A 16,580-nucleotide genomic window follows, 5' to 3' on the forward strand; every position below is an offset into this window, starting at 1 on the left:
TTCCGTCTCCAATGGCGTTCCGATCACTCCCTCATACTTATTGTAACTCATCTATCCTAACATCCTTACTCATACCCTTGCAGTTTCTCAATTTATATCACCAATTCACGCTCACTCTGGCTCACTCATGCTCACTTACTGACTCTCAGTCTCATTAATTCTCGGTCACTACGTCACTCACTTTCACTCATCACAGCCACTCACACATACGTGCTTATATACAGACACACGCGCTCACACATATACGCTCTCTTGCAATAATGCACTCTCACTTGCAGGTACCCAACATACATATTAACGCATTTTCTTTTTACTTAACTCTGATTCGAGTGAACGACCCATTCTAGCTCCTGGTTCTTCATTTTTTTTATTACACTAATAGTGAATAATAAACAATTTGTATTCCATATAATACCTAATTATTATAATAAATAATGGGCAGAACACAAGGTGGATGAAACCCTGATCCTGATAAGAGAGTTACAGGTAGATGCATCAAGCATTTTTGCGAGCGCAAACGGTGTGAATCGCAAAAATCAGCCGTTTGCACCCGCAAAAATGGCATTTGAGATGCATCAAGGGTTCATGCACTCGCAATTTAAGAATTCGCAAATAATTGCGAGTTCCGAAATTTCGATTGCATTTAAGGAATCGCAATTTGCGATTCCTTAAATGCAATACATGAACCATTCCAAGATTGCGAATTCGCAATCTGGGGTCGCTATTTACCGCGAAGTCAAACATTGTGGTAAATAGCTAAAACTTAGAAATATGCACTTTAGTGAATGAATGGGAAAGCCATTCCTTATTTGCGATTAGCAATTAGCGAATCGCAAATAAGGAATCAGTGGGAATCTCAAAAAAAATTGCGATTCCTACATGCATCCCGTTTTGCGAGTCTTTAATAGCGAATCTTTAAAAATTCGCTATTAAGGACTCGCAAAACATCACTTTGATGCATCTGGGGGTTAGTGTGTTCTTGCCACTGATTTTGGCACCTCTAAGTAAGTATTTTATTTGCGCAATTAATTAAAATCATTGCAATTTGTACAGACAATAGTTGCGATTAAAAGAAAAAAGAAAGAAAAAAGAAAGAAAAACTGTAAACACATAAAAGAAGGGGGAGGTAATTTTGGGGATTAGAGTTCATTCTTGGGATAATAAATGAGGTAAGCGGTTGCAAAGGCAGTGACAGTTTTCACAAGGAGCAAGCCAGTGGTCACAGCTGCGACCCCCAGTGACCTCTAAATGATGTTCGTGCCCGACCTCTTTGGAGGAGTCATGATTTTAATGAAGACACAGAGGCTAATACAACCCAATCCATTACTGTCCCATCCTAATTTCTTTCTCTCTGCGTTCCACATTCCGAGCTCGCACCTATAGTCTTCTGGTGGAGCAAATTGATTTAGCTCCTGTGTTTCTGCTCCTTTATTCACTCAGGCAAACTCGTGTCTCTTATTCCCAACAACCAGAATGAAGAGTGTTTTTACGGACTGGTTAGTCTTAATTTTATTTAGAGCATCAGAATGGGAAACAACACTTGCAACTTTTACAACGCACTACCTTAACAACTAAACTTTTACAATGCAACATCCATTACAACGCATACCATTACAACGCAACCATTACAACGCATGTCACTACAACGCATACCACTACAACGCATGTCATTACAATGCAGTCATTAGAGCGCATACCATTACAACGCATACCTACACTATCCAACACTTACCCTACTGTTGCACCCCCTGGAGTTAGAATAATAATTTTTACCCCTACACTATCCAATACTTACCCTACTGTTGCACCCCCTGGAGTTAGAATAGTAATTTTTACCCATACACTATCCAATGCTTACCATACATGCAATGTAATGGTATGCGTTGTAATGGTATGCGTTGTAAATGTAGTATGCGTTGTAGTGGAATGCGTTGTAAAGGTAGTTTCAAAGAATTAGTTGTAATGGCATGCGTTGTAATGGAATGTGTTTAATGGATGTTGCGGTGTAAAAAATGCGTTGTAAAGGTATGCGTTGTAAAAGTATGCATTGTAACGACATACATCCCATCAGAATTTGGGGGCTCCATTGAATATAAACAAGTTGCTGAGGGCCAATAATGGCTGGTATAGACCTTTTCCTCCAACATTCCACTGATCTTTCTGTTTCTCCCCGTTTATTTTAGAACATTCTAACCTCAGCAATGGAATGCTGTATTAGCATTATAACACTTCAGCCTCGGACTCTACTGGTTGTTAAAGGCCCTCTCCCTCATTATAGGCCCTAGTTGCAGGAAGGGAGACTTCAGCTGCCTTTAAGGCCCTCGGAGGTGGGCTCCAATGCTGTAATGCAATCCTGATTCCCTACCCCGACCTGGGCACCTTGGCGTTTCTTTTGTATTCCGTGTTATCTAGGCTCCTCTGCATGGCTGTGCCGCTAAGTGGGACGTGTCACTTCTCTACCACTGACAGTCAAGACAACAGTGCGTGGATAGCCCGTTCCCTTCAATAAGAAACCAGTCGACATAATTATGGGATGGCGGGGATTGCTCCGGCACCGCCGCCTGCATGATAATTTCCAAAGGAAAAAGAAATGAAGGTCTCCGGAGATTTATCAAATAGAAATGTTGATAGGTAATTAAATCAAAATATAATTAACTCCGCGAAAAGAATGCCTTTCATGCGGGCGGTACTTGTGGCGTCTGTGACAGATGGATCGTCAACAGAGGGGCTTTAAAACGATACAAACCGGGTCTTTCAATTCTAACAAAGCACACGCGAGCCTCTTGTTGTGTTCAAGCATTTCAAGGCTGCCTCCAGCATTGAGCAAACGAGTATAGTTAACCACGGGATACGGAAAGACAATTTCATAAAGCTAGTACCACAGCAAGTGATTGGGATATATGTGCAGTTTTTAGAACCAACACCAGTACAGTTCAAACGTCAGAGTAAAACAGGATAGGTACTCTCATTCTGATGTCACAGTGATGCTTGTTTCCCTGACGTCACAATGCTGTGCTCGTATACATACACATCTTTGCCTTTGGCATACATGACGTATTTTACTCGTATAGATAAACCTATTTGATGTGTTATAGGTGACGTCACAATTTTCTGCTCGTATATCTAAACCTCTTTGCCTTTGGCATACATGACGTCTTCTGCTCGAATAGGTAAACTGAAAATAGGTTGACTTTGGTATAGGTGAAATCACAATCTTCTGCTCGCGTAGGCAGACCTCTTTGGAATAGGTGACGTCATAATCTGCTCATGTAGATAAACCTCTTTAACTTTGGCACAGGTGACGTCACAGTCTTCTGCTCACATAGATAAACCTCTTTGACTTTGGCGTAGGTGACGTCATAATCCTCTGCTCATGTAGATTAACCTCTTACTTTGGCGTATATGACATTGGCATTGCAGCTTGCGTAGATAAACCTCATTAACTTTGGCATATGTGACGTCACAGTCTTCTGCTCACATAGATAAGCCTCTCTCTGACTTTGGCGTAAGTGACGTCATAGTCTTATGGTCATGTACATAAACCTCTTTGATTTTGGCATAGGTGACGTGACAATCTTCTGCTGGTATAGAAAAACCACTTTGACTCCCGTATAGGTGACGTCACAGTTTTCTGCCTGTATAGATGAACCCCTGTGCCCTTCTCTCCACAGGTTCTTCAATGCCATGTAGGAAATCAGGAACAGACTCACCGTGCATCTGCATCATTAATTAGCCTTAATCAGGGAAAGGGGGAGGGCACAGTGGCTTGTCACTAATTTGAATCAAAACGGAACTGAGACCTTGCCCACTTCCTTATTTTTTTTTAAGTCTGGCCTAGAGACAGTTGACTTGTTGGTCTCACATGAAATAAAAAAAATCATAAATAAAGAATACTTACACATGCATACACATATAGAGGGGTTTTGGATTAGCCACCTCAATCCATTGGTCTGCTTAACTGTCTTTCACATTTTGCTTCCGCCGAAAAAGAAGTGCACTGCGGTATTAGGGCTGGTGGGCCAATGCTTTTTCTTCCACTCTTTATCCTTTTTATTTTTTTTGTCACCCTTGTCTGTGGCGTGCAAAAAAAGTAACAGTGATTTCGATATTTGTTTTAAGTACACCCACACTGTTCTATTAAAAGGATATGCAATGCTCTTAAGTGGTGCCATATTTTTTTGTGGCAATGCTCACAATAAGAATAAAAAAAAAAAAGCAAATCCATCACTGATACCAGCTGTGCGCTCTGCCAGTCCCCGAAGGCCGACTTCTTTCATATGGTATGGCTGTGCCCTCTGATTGCCCCTTACTGGTTCCGGGTTTTCGCCTACCTATCAGCGGTTCTGGGAACTCCCATACAATTATTGACTAAAGTGGCACTGCTGGGGGTGCTTGATGGACTGGGAGGGTCTTGTGGGGACAGAACATTAATTGAACCCATGACTCTTGTAGCCAAGAGACACATTGCTGGCGCTTGGAGGCAATCCTCCTCACCGACACTGAAACAATGGCAGACTGGAATGGATTGGTGCGCTAAACTGGAGGAACCTATGTACATTGCCTGGGGTTGATCTGCAAAATTCTCCAAACTTTGGGATAAATGATGAGAATACTTTGGATAATCTTCATCATTAGATTCCTTGCGAATCACGTAATTTAATCTTTGGGGGCGGGGGGATAGGCAGGTGTACAGATAGGATGGGGACTGATGGCTTGAAGCACCATTACTGTTGCATTTCTTTTTTACTTTTTCCTGTTAATGCTGTTTTTTCTCTGAAATCTAATACAATCTGTTCATTAAAGAAAACATGGTACTATTCCCACTCCAGCTGAACCGACAGTAGGGAAAGCAATGAACTGGAGTGGGAGGGTGGGGGGTAGATTTATTATTGACGTAAAACAGAAGCAACACTGATAAAAATACTGGACTTTGGAGGGGTGAAATGTACTATTTCAAATCAAACCTGAGCAAGCATAGGGAAAGCACTAGACTATGGAGGGAACATATTAACATTTCCCACTCTAATTTGAACAACAGGAAGGAAAGCAATGGATTTTGGAGAGGTCAGATTAACTATCCCCACTCCATTGTAAGCAACAATAGGGAAATCATTGAAGTTTATAGGGGTTAGATTTGTTATTCTTATCCCATCTAACAATGGGTAGGCAAAGTGCTGTACCTTGAGGTGGTCAGATTTACTGTTCACACTAAAATGTAGGCAACAGTTGGGAAAGCATTGTACCTTGAGGGAGGAAAAGTAGGAAAATTGTTTGAAAAAATTGATCTTTATTGTGTAATGTTTTTTAAATTCACAAAATTAACCCTCCCACGCTCATGACGAGCTCAGCTCGTCATGAGCCACGGTTCTCGTGTGCTCATGGCGAGCTGAGCTCGTCATGCCTGTTAGAACGCTCGCACGCTGGGCAAATTCCCCTGCTGTGCGAGCGTTCTAATGAAACGGGTGTGGTCATGACGAGCTCAGCTCGTCTTGAGCAGACGACCACCGTGGCTCATGACGAGCTGAGCTCGTCATGAGCACCCGGGCGCTGTGCTTGCCCCCCCCCCCCTCCCTCCAGCACGGCAGGGGAATATGCCCCGGAGCCGAGGGGTTAAAAGTTAATAGCAAACATTTGATCAAATAAAATGTCCAATAAAAACGGTAATTAAAAAAACTATTTTTACAACCCAAAACTCTAAAAATGCACTTAAACAAATAATATAAAAACATTACATATTAAAAAATTACCAACGTACACGTTATTTGGAAATTAGAAATACTACAAAAAATTTGAGTGGAAAAGTTTCCCACCCTACTCTCCTACAATTTAAAGAGCCCCACAAAAAATGTGAAATGATAAAAAAAAATCACAACAAAAAAATAGTACATCCAGAAAAACAACATAGCACATTAAAATAAAGGAATGAAATTAATTATTGGTATTAAATAATTTGCATCAATAATATCATTATCCAATTAAAATATAAAAAAACTAAATAATTCACAAAACTAAAAATTAAATAATTTATTAATTAAAACAATTGCATGACTAATAATATAATTGACCATTCAAAAAGAAATAGCAATGTGTGAACTATTAATCAAATAATCTAACAATAAATTATTTACATAATTATTAGTTCAATTAACCAATACGTTTAACAAATTGTAAAAAAAAGTTAAAAAATTGTTTTTAAATGTGTACTTAAAAATCTTCCCACTCTAAACTCCCCTAAAAACTAAGAAAACTGGCAATAATTTAAAAAGATTAAAATAAACTCCAAAACAAGATTTTAAAGTATTCCTAACATTATAAAGTAATTACAAAAAATACAGAGAACTGATATGAACGTTTTAATAACTTAAAAAACACAAATTCATAAAGCATTACAAAAAATAATATTATATGCAACTATATAAAAAAAATGAAAATAATATTCGTACCTGCAATATTCTGTAACACAATATTTTTGTTACCCAAATATTTTTTGATGATACTTGTGTGACATATTTTTGACACTAAATTATCGTTGTGCACTGTGAGACAGTCCACGTTATATTCAGTATTTTGTGCATCCATACCAAAGTATCATATCCATCATAGCAGAGATGGCACCTCTCTGAGGCATAACAGGAAGACTTCGATTTTCAGTGAGCCTGAATGCGGGGAGGTATTTACTACACCCAGTTATTACTGATACCCTAGGGATTGGTGTTTATCTGGGGCTGCAAATGCTTATATTCTGAGCTGACACTATGAAAAAAAGGAATTACATGCAAACATAACTTCTTACAGCACCTATTTCCACACAAATTAACGTTTTCTCTCAAAATTTCATCAGGTTTGACCTGTCAAAATTTACCTTTTGAAAACCGTGGGTAGTGCAATAATCACTGCGGCACAACCAAGAGTTTGTGCACGGAATTCAATTTTACGGCCCACTTATAATCAGGACCTAACAGTTTGTCTAGCTCCCAACCCAGAAGTACAGAACCAGAATGAAATTGGGAAGGTAGAAGTCAGAAAATCTCTTGGTTGCCAGAGTCAGAGATGCCCTGACCTTAGTGCCTCAGAGTCAATTTACTTGGGATGAAGTGAAAAGGGGAGCACTGAAGGAGAAAGACTATTTGCAGAGCTCAGCATTGATCGGTGGCCGTCTACCTCTGGAGAAGTAAAACACAAACTCCCAAAGATGCCACCCACTAATCTTCCTACCGAACCCCTCAACCCAAAGATGTGCAGGGGAGGTGCTTGCTCATCAGATTTCACCAGTCCTTCCCCTGTTCTGAGGTACTGATCCTACAATGGCCAATGTCAACATTACATGCAGAAAGGTCATAATGGGAGCACTCGAAATATGGTGTCTCATATTTAAAGGAGAAATTTCATGAATGGAGTCAGAGGGTTACAAACTTATCTTCAGAAGGATTTCCGCAGATGGACTACTATATAAAAATGTCTTCTCTCTTCTCGGCCTCATAGAACTGGTCGAAGAATGCCAAGCCTGTGCATCTGGGTGGAATACATATCCTTTTAAGCCTCAAATCACATGCATTCTTAGAAAAACGAAACCAGAGTTCTACAGAGAGAGGTTGTGCTATTTTTTGGCATATAGCACTAGGGGCTAGGCCCCATTTAAGGACATGCTCTGCATTATAAATGTTCAGTAAATATTGTGGCTCCAGATATCATTGGATATATAAACCGCAGGAATGAAAAGCAATGATTTCGCAAGGACAGTTACAGGAGCCAATTGAAAAGATGTGTGGGACATGGGTGGAGCTTCAAGACCCTACCTCAATACAGCATGCCTCGCAGAGCAGCGCATGCACTCACAGTCCGGCTTCCGAGCCAACCACAGCACCGAGACTGCCCTCATCGCAGCCACTGACGACATCCGCGCCCTGCTCGACAATGGGGAAACAGCGGCCCTCATCCTCCTGGACCTCTCCGCAGCGTTCGATAATGTCTGCCACCGCACCCTAGTACAACGCCTCAGCAACGTCGGAATCCAAGAGAAGGCACTGGAGTGGATCATCTCGTTCCTCACCGGAAGAACCCAGAGAGTCCGCCTCCCCCGTTCAGATCCGAGGCCACCGAAGTCATCTGCGGCGTACCACAAGGATCATCAGTCAGCCCCACCCTCTTCAACGTTTACATGAGCCCCCTCGCGGCCATCGCACGCCAACACAACCTTAACATCATCTCCTACGCCGACGACACCCAGCTGATCCTCTCCCTCACCAAAGACCCCGCCACAGCCAGATCCAACCTACACGAAGGGATGAAAGACATAGCCGAGTGGATGAAGAACAGCCGCCTGAAACTGAACTCAGACAAGACGGAAGTCCTCATCCTGGGATCATCACCCTCTGCCTGGGACGACTCCTGGTGGCCCCCGGCCCTGGGCAGTGCACCCAAACCAACGGACCATGCACGCAACCTGGGATTCAGCCTGGACTCCTCCCTCTCGATGACCAGACAAGTCAACGCCGTCTCATCATCGTGTTTCAACATCCTTCGCATGCTCCGAAAGATCTTCCGTTGGATCCCCACCGAAACCAGGAAGACGGTCCCCCAGGCACTCAACACCAGCCGACTGGACTACGGAAACACTCTCTACACCGGAACCACGGCCAAACTGCAGAAAAGACTCCAACGCATCCAGAACGCCTCCGCACGACTCATCCTGGACATCCCCCGACAGAGCCACATCTACGGACACCTGAGAGAGCTGCACTGGATCCCCGTCAGCAAAATAATCATGTTCCACCTCCTCACCCACGCTCCCAAGGCCCTCCACGACCTGAGCCCAAGGTACCTCAACAACCGCCTGACCTTCTACACTCCCACCCGCCAGCTACGATCAACCAACCACGCCCTCGCCGCCGTTTCTCGCATTCGGGAGGAAGATCCTTCTCCTACCTGGCAGCCAAGACCTGGAACTCCCTTCCCATCCGCCTCGGTCTTACCCAAGACCACCTCTCCTTCAGGAAGCAACTCAGGACCTGGCTGTTCGAGCAGTAGCGCCCCCCCCCCCCCCAAGCACCTTGAGACCCTCCGGATGAGTAGTGCACTATACAAATTTCTTGATTGATTGATTGATTGCACTGCCCCAGCTCAACCTAAAAAGGCAACAATGCAGTAAAAGCATTTCTATCGCCAAAAAAATAACTAAACCGATGACACTGGATAGAATTCAGTTTCACTCTTTTCACTGCAAAAGGACAGTTTTGTAGTTCACCGGATAATTGTAAAAAAACACCATTTTCAATTTGTAGAAAAGAATTTGTCCAAAGGGGTTCTCTTTGTGTTTTCATTTCACTCCAGGAATCACCGAAAGCTAAAGTGAAAGTAACGCCAATCTAAAGGAAAAACATCGTCACCCTCTTTTTAAAATGATTCTAAAAGAAAAACAAATATCCAGGCAATTAATGTAGTCACTAGTGGCTATAAATGAAAAAGCTAAAGTTTTATATTTTATTAAAATGTAATTATATAAACTTCATGGAACAATGCATCCAGTGTTCATAACATTAATAACAGGTGAAAAAATATCCTTCCCTTCTCCTTAGCAACTAAAGAATTCAAGTTGAAAACAAAACGTGGGTAAAGATAAATTGTATTTATACAGCAGTGAGGGTAAATTTCATTATGAAAGTCACATGATTTGTTTTTTTAATAAATATTTAATGAAAAGCAATTATAGCCGTTATAATTATCACTTTTCATTTCTTACCTATTTAATATGAAGAAATTATGACCAAATCTGGCGACAGAGTGCTCTACATTACGATGACAATTTCGATTATAAGACAGAAATAAAGAAAAAAACACTACGATAGAGCACAGCTTCAAGAAAATTTATCATAACAATCATCTGCCCATAAAAACAAAGGGCATAAACCATTCATAACTCAATAATAACAAGAACACAAAACCTGACCGCAAGATTTAATTGGCACGAAAGAAGACCTTCCCTCAGAAAAGGAGCTTTCGTGGGTTGGGAAATCTATTCAATTATCTGTCAGATATTGGCGAATAAAAATTTGTTTGACGGGTATCGAAGAGTTAAAATGTAGACCTAGCGGGGTTTGGTGGCTCAGTGGATTAATGCGTCCATTGTAGAGGCCTGTGTTTGACCTCATGGTCACAGGTTCAAATCCTGGTGGGTCCATTCAGCCTTTCATACATCTGAGGTCGATAAATTGAGTATCATTGAGTTGGGTAACAATGAACATCTGTTATTCAGCGCCAAGAAACCTCTCGGTGAACGTGCGCTTTACAAATACACATGTTATCTTACCTGTTTAAGTCCTCAAACCCGAGTTCAGGACAGTTCTGTTCCAATTTTAAAATAGATGTCGGGCAACAGAGCTTTGCTTTTCATTGGTCATATGGGATCCACAGACAAGACATAATTGGCCAGCCACAAGAGAAATTTTTTTTGCAGCCTCTGGTCCCTGCATCCTGCAAAAAAAAATGCAAAGGAGCCATAAGGTGGCAAACAGAGAATCCCCTGGCAATGTCTAATCAAGGTTGGGTGGGGGTTCTTTGGGGGTCAATCTGTTTTTAATGAAGTGTGTTTTTAGTGTGGCGTTCGCGGACCTTGTGACTGTATTTGTAAACCCTTAGGGGCAGATTTATGATAACTGGCGCATTCCCAGGGATGCGCCAGTTATTTTGCGCCGCTGCTCCGCCACCCATGGTGCGCAGCATTTACAATGCGGCGCACCATGGGGCAAAAACGGCACAGATGCGTGACGCATCTGTGCCGTAAAGGTGGCGCATTGCTGGAGTTGCGCCGCAAGCGCGACGCAGCTCCAGCAAGGCTCGGGGGTGCCCCATCTTTACAATGCAGCGTCAAGACCTACGCCTGCTTCAAGCAGGCGCAGGGTTTTGACGCAGCATTGGCCTGAAAGTGACTGAGTGAAATCTTATAGATTACACTCAGCCGCTTTTGCGAGGCGCACCTTCCCCGGAACGCCCACCCTGCGCCGGAACGCCCACAAGTGGTGCAGGGCTTTACAACGTGACGCATCTGCCTAGATGCGTCACGTTGTAAATGGGTCGTAGGGATGCACCACGTTTACGCCGCAGTTGCGTGACGCAAATGTGGCGCCTTCCCAACATAAATCTACCCCGATGTCCTCGGCGTACGCCAACCGTGTGACAGTGTTTGTGACCCCTTAGTCCTCAAAAAGTAATCAAAGAATGCACAAAACATTTTTTTCTCCTGTCGCCCATTTCGGGTACGCGGACCCACACCCCATTCCCCAAACCGGAAATCCATTAGGGTTACTGTACCTTGCCTCAGATTCATTTATCACAAGGCTTTGACTGGCAGAGGATAGGCCCTGGGACAAACAGAAGATGCCCATGGATGAAGGCCATATGCAGCCAAGGTCATCTGAAGGTCGTCTGCCTCCTTCGTTGGGCCAACTTTAGCTCAAAAGCACAACGCCACAGGTCCCTTCAGCTGACCACATCCTGTGATAGCACTACATAGCCACCCAGGCCTCTCTTCAGAACTCCAGTGCAATGAAGGGAGTCTACATTGCCTCTTCCTCCAGAGGTCAGTCCAGCTGGACTAGTACAGAGCACAAAATATCCCACAGCGGACTGAGGGTGCTGGTGCCCAAGCCCTGGAGAGAGTTCAATTGTGTCCATAAATACAAGTCAGGAGGGTGCATCCCAAGCTTTCTGATAGGGTTCGACAGCTAGGTCAGTCCTACTTCCTTCTTTCAAATCTCCTTCTCAGCTCATCTTGATTCTGCAAGAGGTGAAAAAGGGAGGCAGAGAATTCTGTCATTGGGGTGACCCCCATCCACTATAATGCTGCCACATCATTTCCCCACCACATAGTCACACGTATTGGAGTCAGCCTACTGACAATCGCACCTCTGTATATCATGCTTCGAATGCTTGAAGAATGAGAATCCTTCCGAAATAAATTTTCTTTAACTCCTCTTGCATCTGCCCAATCAGCTTTCCTCTACCCTTTCGCATGTTGAAGGGAATGCACTGAGTAGGAGAAGTAAGGAAGAACTCCAAACATATTCTAGAGTTAGACTAGATAGACCCAAAGGTATCTGGGAGGCAGGGAAAGCATCTAAGGGGCTTATTATGATGTTAGGTGGACTTACGTCCGCCCGACACAGACACGGATACAGGTCCGACCGACCTCTGGTCGGCCGTCACGCCCTCCTAATTACGATCAGACCACACATGGTGTGGTCGCATACTCACATTTCTCTATTGGAGCATGTGCTACGGCCCTAAACAAGCTTCCATAGGGAAATGATATGTTATGTTAGTTGATTTTATAAAGCGCCTGGCTGCCCTAACATCGGGGCGTCCCAGCGCTAGCGGACCAGGGTGAAGAGAACATGACGAATTAAATGGAGGAGAAAAGTCAAGCTTTAGTTAATTTCCTGAAGGCCCAATGACCTTGTGTGCTCCACATAGTAAGAGGGGAGGCATTCCACAAGACGGGGGCCAATGCTTCAAAAGTGCGTCCCCCTGCTCTTTGTCTGCGCACTCTGACATGCATATCGGCCGAAGATACATATGGAGAGCAAAGCCCTTGCAGAATTTGAGAGGCTTGGCGATGCAGGATATTATGCATAATACAGAGAGTCTTAAACTGGACTCTCTGTTCAATCAGCAGCCAGTGCAGATGGCGGAGAAGGTGGGAGGTATGGCAGTGCTTCGGAAGGTCAAAAAGAATGTGCGCTGTCGCATTCTAAACCGGTTGGAGTCTTTTGGTGTTTTGGGAGGTTGTGTTCATCCCTGCACTGAATGGCAGGCACTTTAGGGTGGCTGCCACACATTGCAAGGATCAATGGTGCCCCCTCGGCCTCCAACTGGAGGCCGCAAACAAATCTTGCTTCCGACCGGCTTTCCATGTCGGAAAGCTAGACATGGAAAGCCTGTCGGAAACCGAGCATCGTAAACCAGGCAGCATAAAATGCCATCTATAAAGACAGGCTTTCCGTGTCGTAAGGCCTGTCGGAAACCAAGCATCGTAATCCGGCAGCATAAAACCGAATCCATATGGAATACGGGCCGGTCTCCGACTGGCCATGGGCTCCTTGAGCCCATCGGAATCCAGCCGGAATGACCGGCTGGTTTCACTTCTGATCGCCTAAATTGTAATTAGGCGGTCAGAAGTGAAACCAACGATCTCAGTCGGAGACTTTCCGACCGAGTTCGTAATCGGCCTCCTCGTGTTAAAAGGAAAGGCAATAGAGGTGATGAATGAGGAAGTAAATGTTTTCCGTATCAAAAGAACTGAGCACGAACCACTGTATTTAACTAATGACAGTGAGACAACCACAACATGAGGGAGGATAAGAAGAGAAGGTGAAGAATAAAGAGAAGAGCCCAGTATTATCCATGTGTAGATCATACTAGACACCCATGAAGGACATGCTCCATGGAGAAGATGCCCTTGAAATACTCCCTTGTTCTGAGATGCAATGTATGGTTAGCCTGTACTATGCTCTCTGAGCAACAGCTCAGCTCCCTAACTGTTAAGGGACAGTACCCTGATCCCTGATCAAAAAATCTGATCCTAAGTAGGCCACCCTGAAACCATCCAATAGCTGGTTGCTTTGAGTTGCTGTAAATGTACACCTGTGAGCATAATTCTGTCTCTCATCAATAACCTGAATTAGGAACAATGGGAATGCCTTTAATATGGTGGCCGTATAGAATGAGATTAGACTACTAGAAGTGTGACTTAGAATGGAAGGCTGAATACTGGAGCAATGCTGAAACTTCAATTCCTTGAAACTGGAAAGTTGGGCTCAAATGGTAAGCTTTGGAAGATGCTGGAAGTGTCTGAGGCACCAAGGATAGGGCCAGGTTGAGATGCATGATGCGTGCCTCCAGACCTTAAGTGAAAGATAGGTTACCCTTCTGAGAACAGCAGGCCTACCTTCTCTGAGCAGTGGGGGTGGTAGGGTCACCTCTCCATTGAAACTCCACTCCTATCAGGAGAGATGAGAGCACCATCCACTAGCTAAAAAGAAAATCCTTAAATAAGATTTCAGGGCAATAAAGGGCTGGGGCTATCGTACTTGGCAAAAGCAGGTGTGGGCCCGAGAGGCATCCTCATCAGGCCCTATAAACGCAAAAATGAAAGCTGGAAAATTGTTGGCAAATGAAGACATAGTTTATTATCTATGAAGTGGGAGACACCGAGAAGAGGGTTGGTTGAGCGAATCTCCATATATGGGCATCAGCAAAGAATAGAGGGGCATGTTACCAAGGGCCATTATCGCCGCTTTAGCGAGACTTTTTCCCGCTACAGCGGCGATAATTTTATCACCCTATTACCTAGCTGTCGCTAACACCAGTTAGCGACAGCTAGTAGGAGATAGCGATCATCTTGGGGCCCACTTTGCATGTCAGCGATAATTATCGCTAATGACATGCAAAGTGGGCGTGCCAAGATGTTAGCAACTGGAAACAGTCGCTAACATCGCTATCTCCTATTACATACTTTTGGAAATATTCGCGCTAAGCGCGAATATCTCCAAAAGCTAACGCCTGCCCAGAGCAGTTCTTAGCCATGTTATCCAATGGTAAGTGGATAACATGGCTAAGAGCATTAGCTCGGTAATGCATGAATATCGCTGACTTTACAGCGATATTCATGCATTTCGGCCGATTTTTATCGCTTAGGAGATAAACCTTGGGATGTATGACATCACAACGCATGCTTTTACATCGCATGCTTTCACATCGCAACTTTTACAACGCATGCCTTTACAATGCATAGTGTTGAGGGGTGCTGGATAGTGAATAGTTTAATTTACTATTCCAACTCCAGTCCCCGTGGATAGTAGGGAAGGTGTTGGATAGTAAATTAAATCTATTCCCTATCCTAGAGCGCCCCCCAGCGCAATGCGTTGTAATAGTTTGCGTTGTAAAAGTTGCGATGTAAAAGCACTGCATGGTAAAAGTTGTGTTGTAAAGCATGTTTCCCTAAACCTTGATAATAGCAAGGTTTCTAAGCGATAAAAATAGGTGAAGCACGGCAATAAAACTATAGCCGCTAACCAAGCTTAGCGATAGTTATCGCTTATTCTTGGTAATATGCCCCAATGTTTGGAACATGTAGTGTTATTTGATAGAAGCAACTAATAAAACAAAAAAGATGTAGACGTGCAGATGCTGAGGGATGGACGTTCAGTGTTTCCTGGGTGTTTTCTTTGGATAGTGTCCTCTTTGCCACACTCAAGGTTTCCTGTGACTTGTTGTAATTCCTTCAAAGAACGGTTCATGTCTGATAAGGGAGGCAAGGAATCACTAGCGACTTTTCACTAATTGCCAGGCCTCACCAGGTATCACATTTAACACTCCTTCTCCTCTTCCATTGGTGTTGAACCATTGCCTCTCTGTGCACTTCCTCTTTGTATCTGGGCGCTTTATGTTACTGTCTGATGACACCCACATCACTGAGCCTGGACAAAATGTATCTTTACCACTTGAAGCACGAAACTTTCTAAAAGTATTTGGTTAAGCAACTGTGAATTTGAGCAAAATATAAGAAGTTTCATTAATTACGTAAAAGGAATGTTGTTTTTATATTGATAAGGTGTCTTAACAGTAGCAGAATATATGACGTTATAACGCAAACAATTACAACACAAGCCTTTACAACGCGGTTTTTACATCGCAACTACCATTACAACCCATGATTTTACAAAACATGCCATTACAACACATTTTGTAGAAACTAACATTAGAAACGCGTATGCGTTGTAATGGCATGCGTTGTAGTGGCATGCAATGTAAAAGCAGTTGCGTTGTAACAGCTGCGTTGTAAAGGCAGTGTGTTGTAATGACTGCGTTGTAATGGTTGTTTCCCCAGTAGCATCATAACTTGGCAATTACTTTACGATAAACCTGACTGACTTCTCGCATTGCTTCATGTACAGAATTTTTTTTCTCTTAAATGTTTTTTTTAATTAATTGACAGTTTCTGCTGTGTGCCGCAAGTGTACACTTCAATCCAGGCCTGTGTGGACTTCCTCTCTGATAGCCTCAGGCTCTTGATCTGGTTGAACTTCATATCGATGGTCCACGACACAATAGCTCTCAGGCTACGTTGAATTTGAAATGTTGGTGCAAGAAAAGTCACTGATGCAAGAGGAGAGCGCTCAGATGGTCGGTTAGGACAGGTCTGTCTGGACATCTGTGCTGTGGTCAGCTTGGTGGTTCTGTCTCACCTGAAGAGCGGAAGAGTAACTAGGGGCATACAGGAAGAGATGTCATTAGTAATTATCTTCCAGGAAATTTGGATTTTCAGAACTTTCCTCAGTCACAAATAGCTTGCATGGCATGTCAGTGTGTGGGAGTGTTGATTCCACAGCTGAACTTCACATGTTTCCGCGTCATTCCATCATGTTGATCAGAGAATCAGAGAGGATTGGCTCAATCCGGGATCCTGAAAGGGACAGAGGGACATTAGTGGATAAAAATGTAATAGGTTTGTCAAAACGATTGCTAGCTCTTGTTATAAGTAATAGCTGCACAGTCCAATGAAAATGGCCCAGCCAACTTCTAGG

The sequence above is a fragment of the Lissotriton vulgaris genome, chromosome 10 (genome assembly GCF_964263255.1).
Source record: "Lissotriton vulgaris chromosome 10, aLisVul1.2, whole genome shotgun sequence".
Taxonomy (NCBI): Eukaryota; Metazoa; Chordata; class Amphibia; order Caudata; family Salamandridae; genus Lissotriton; species Lissotriton vulgaris.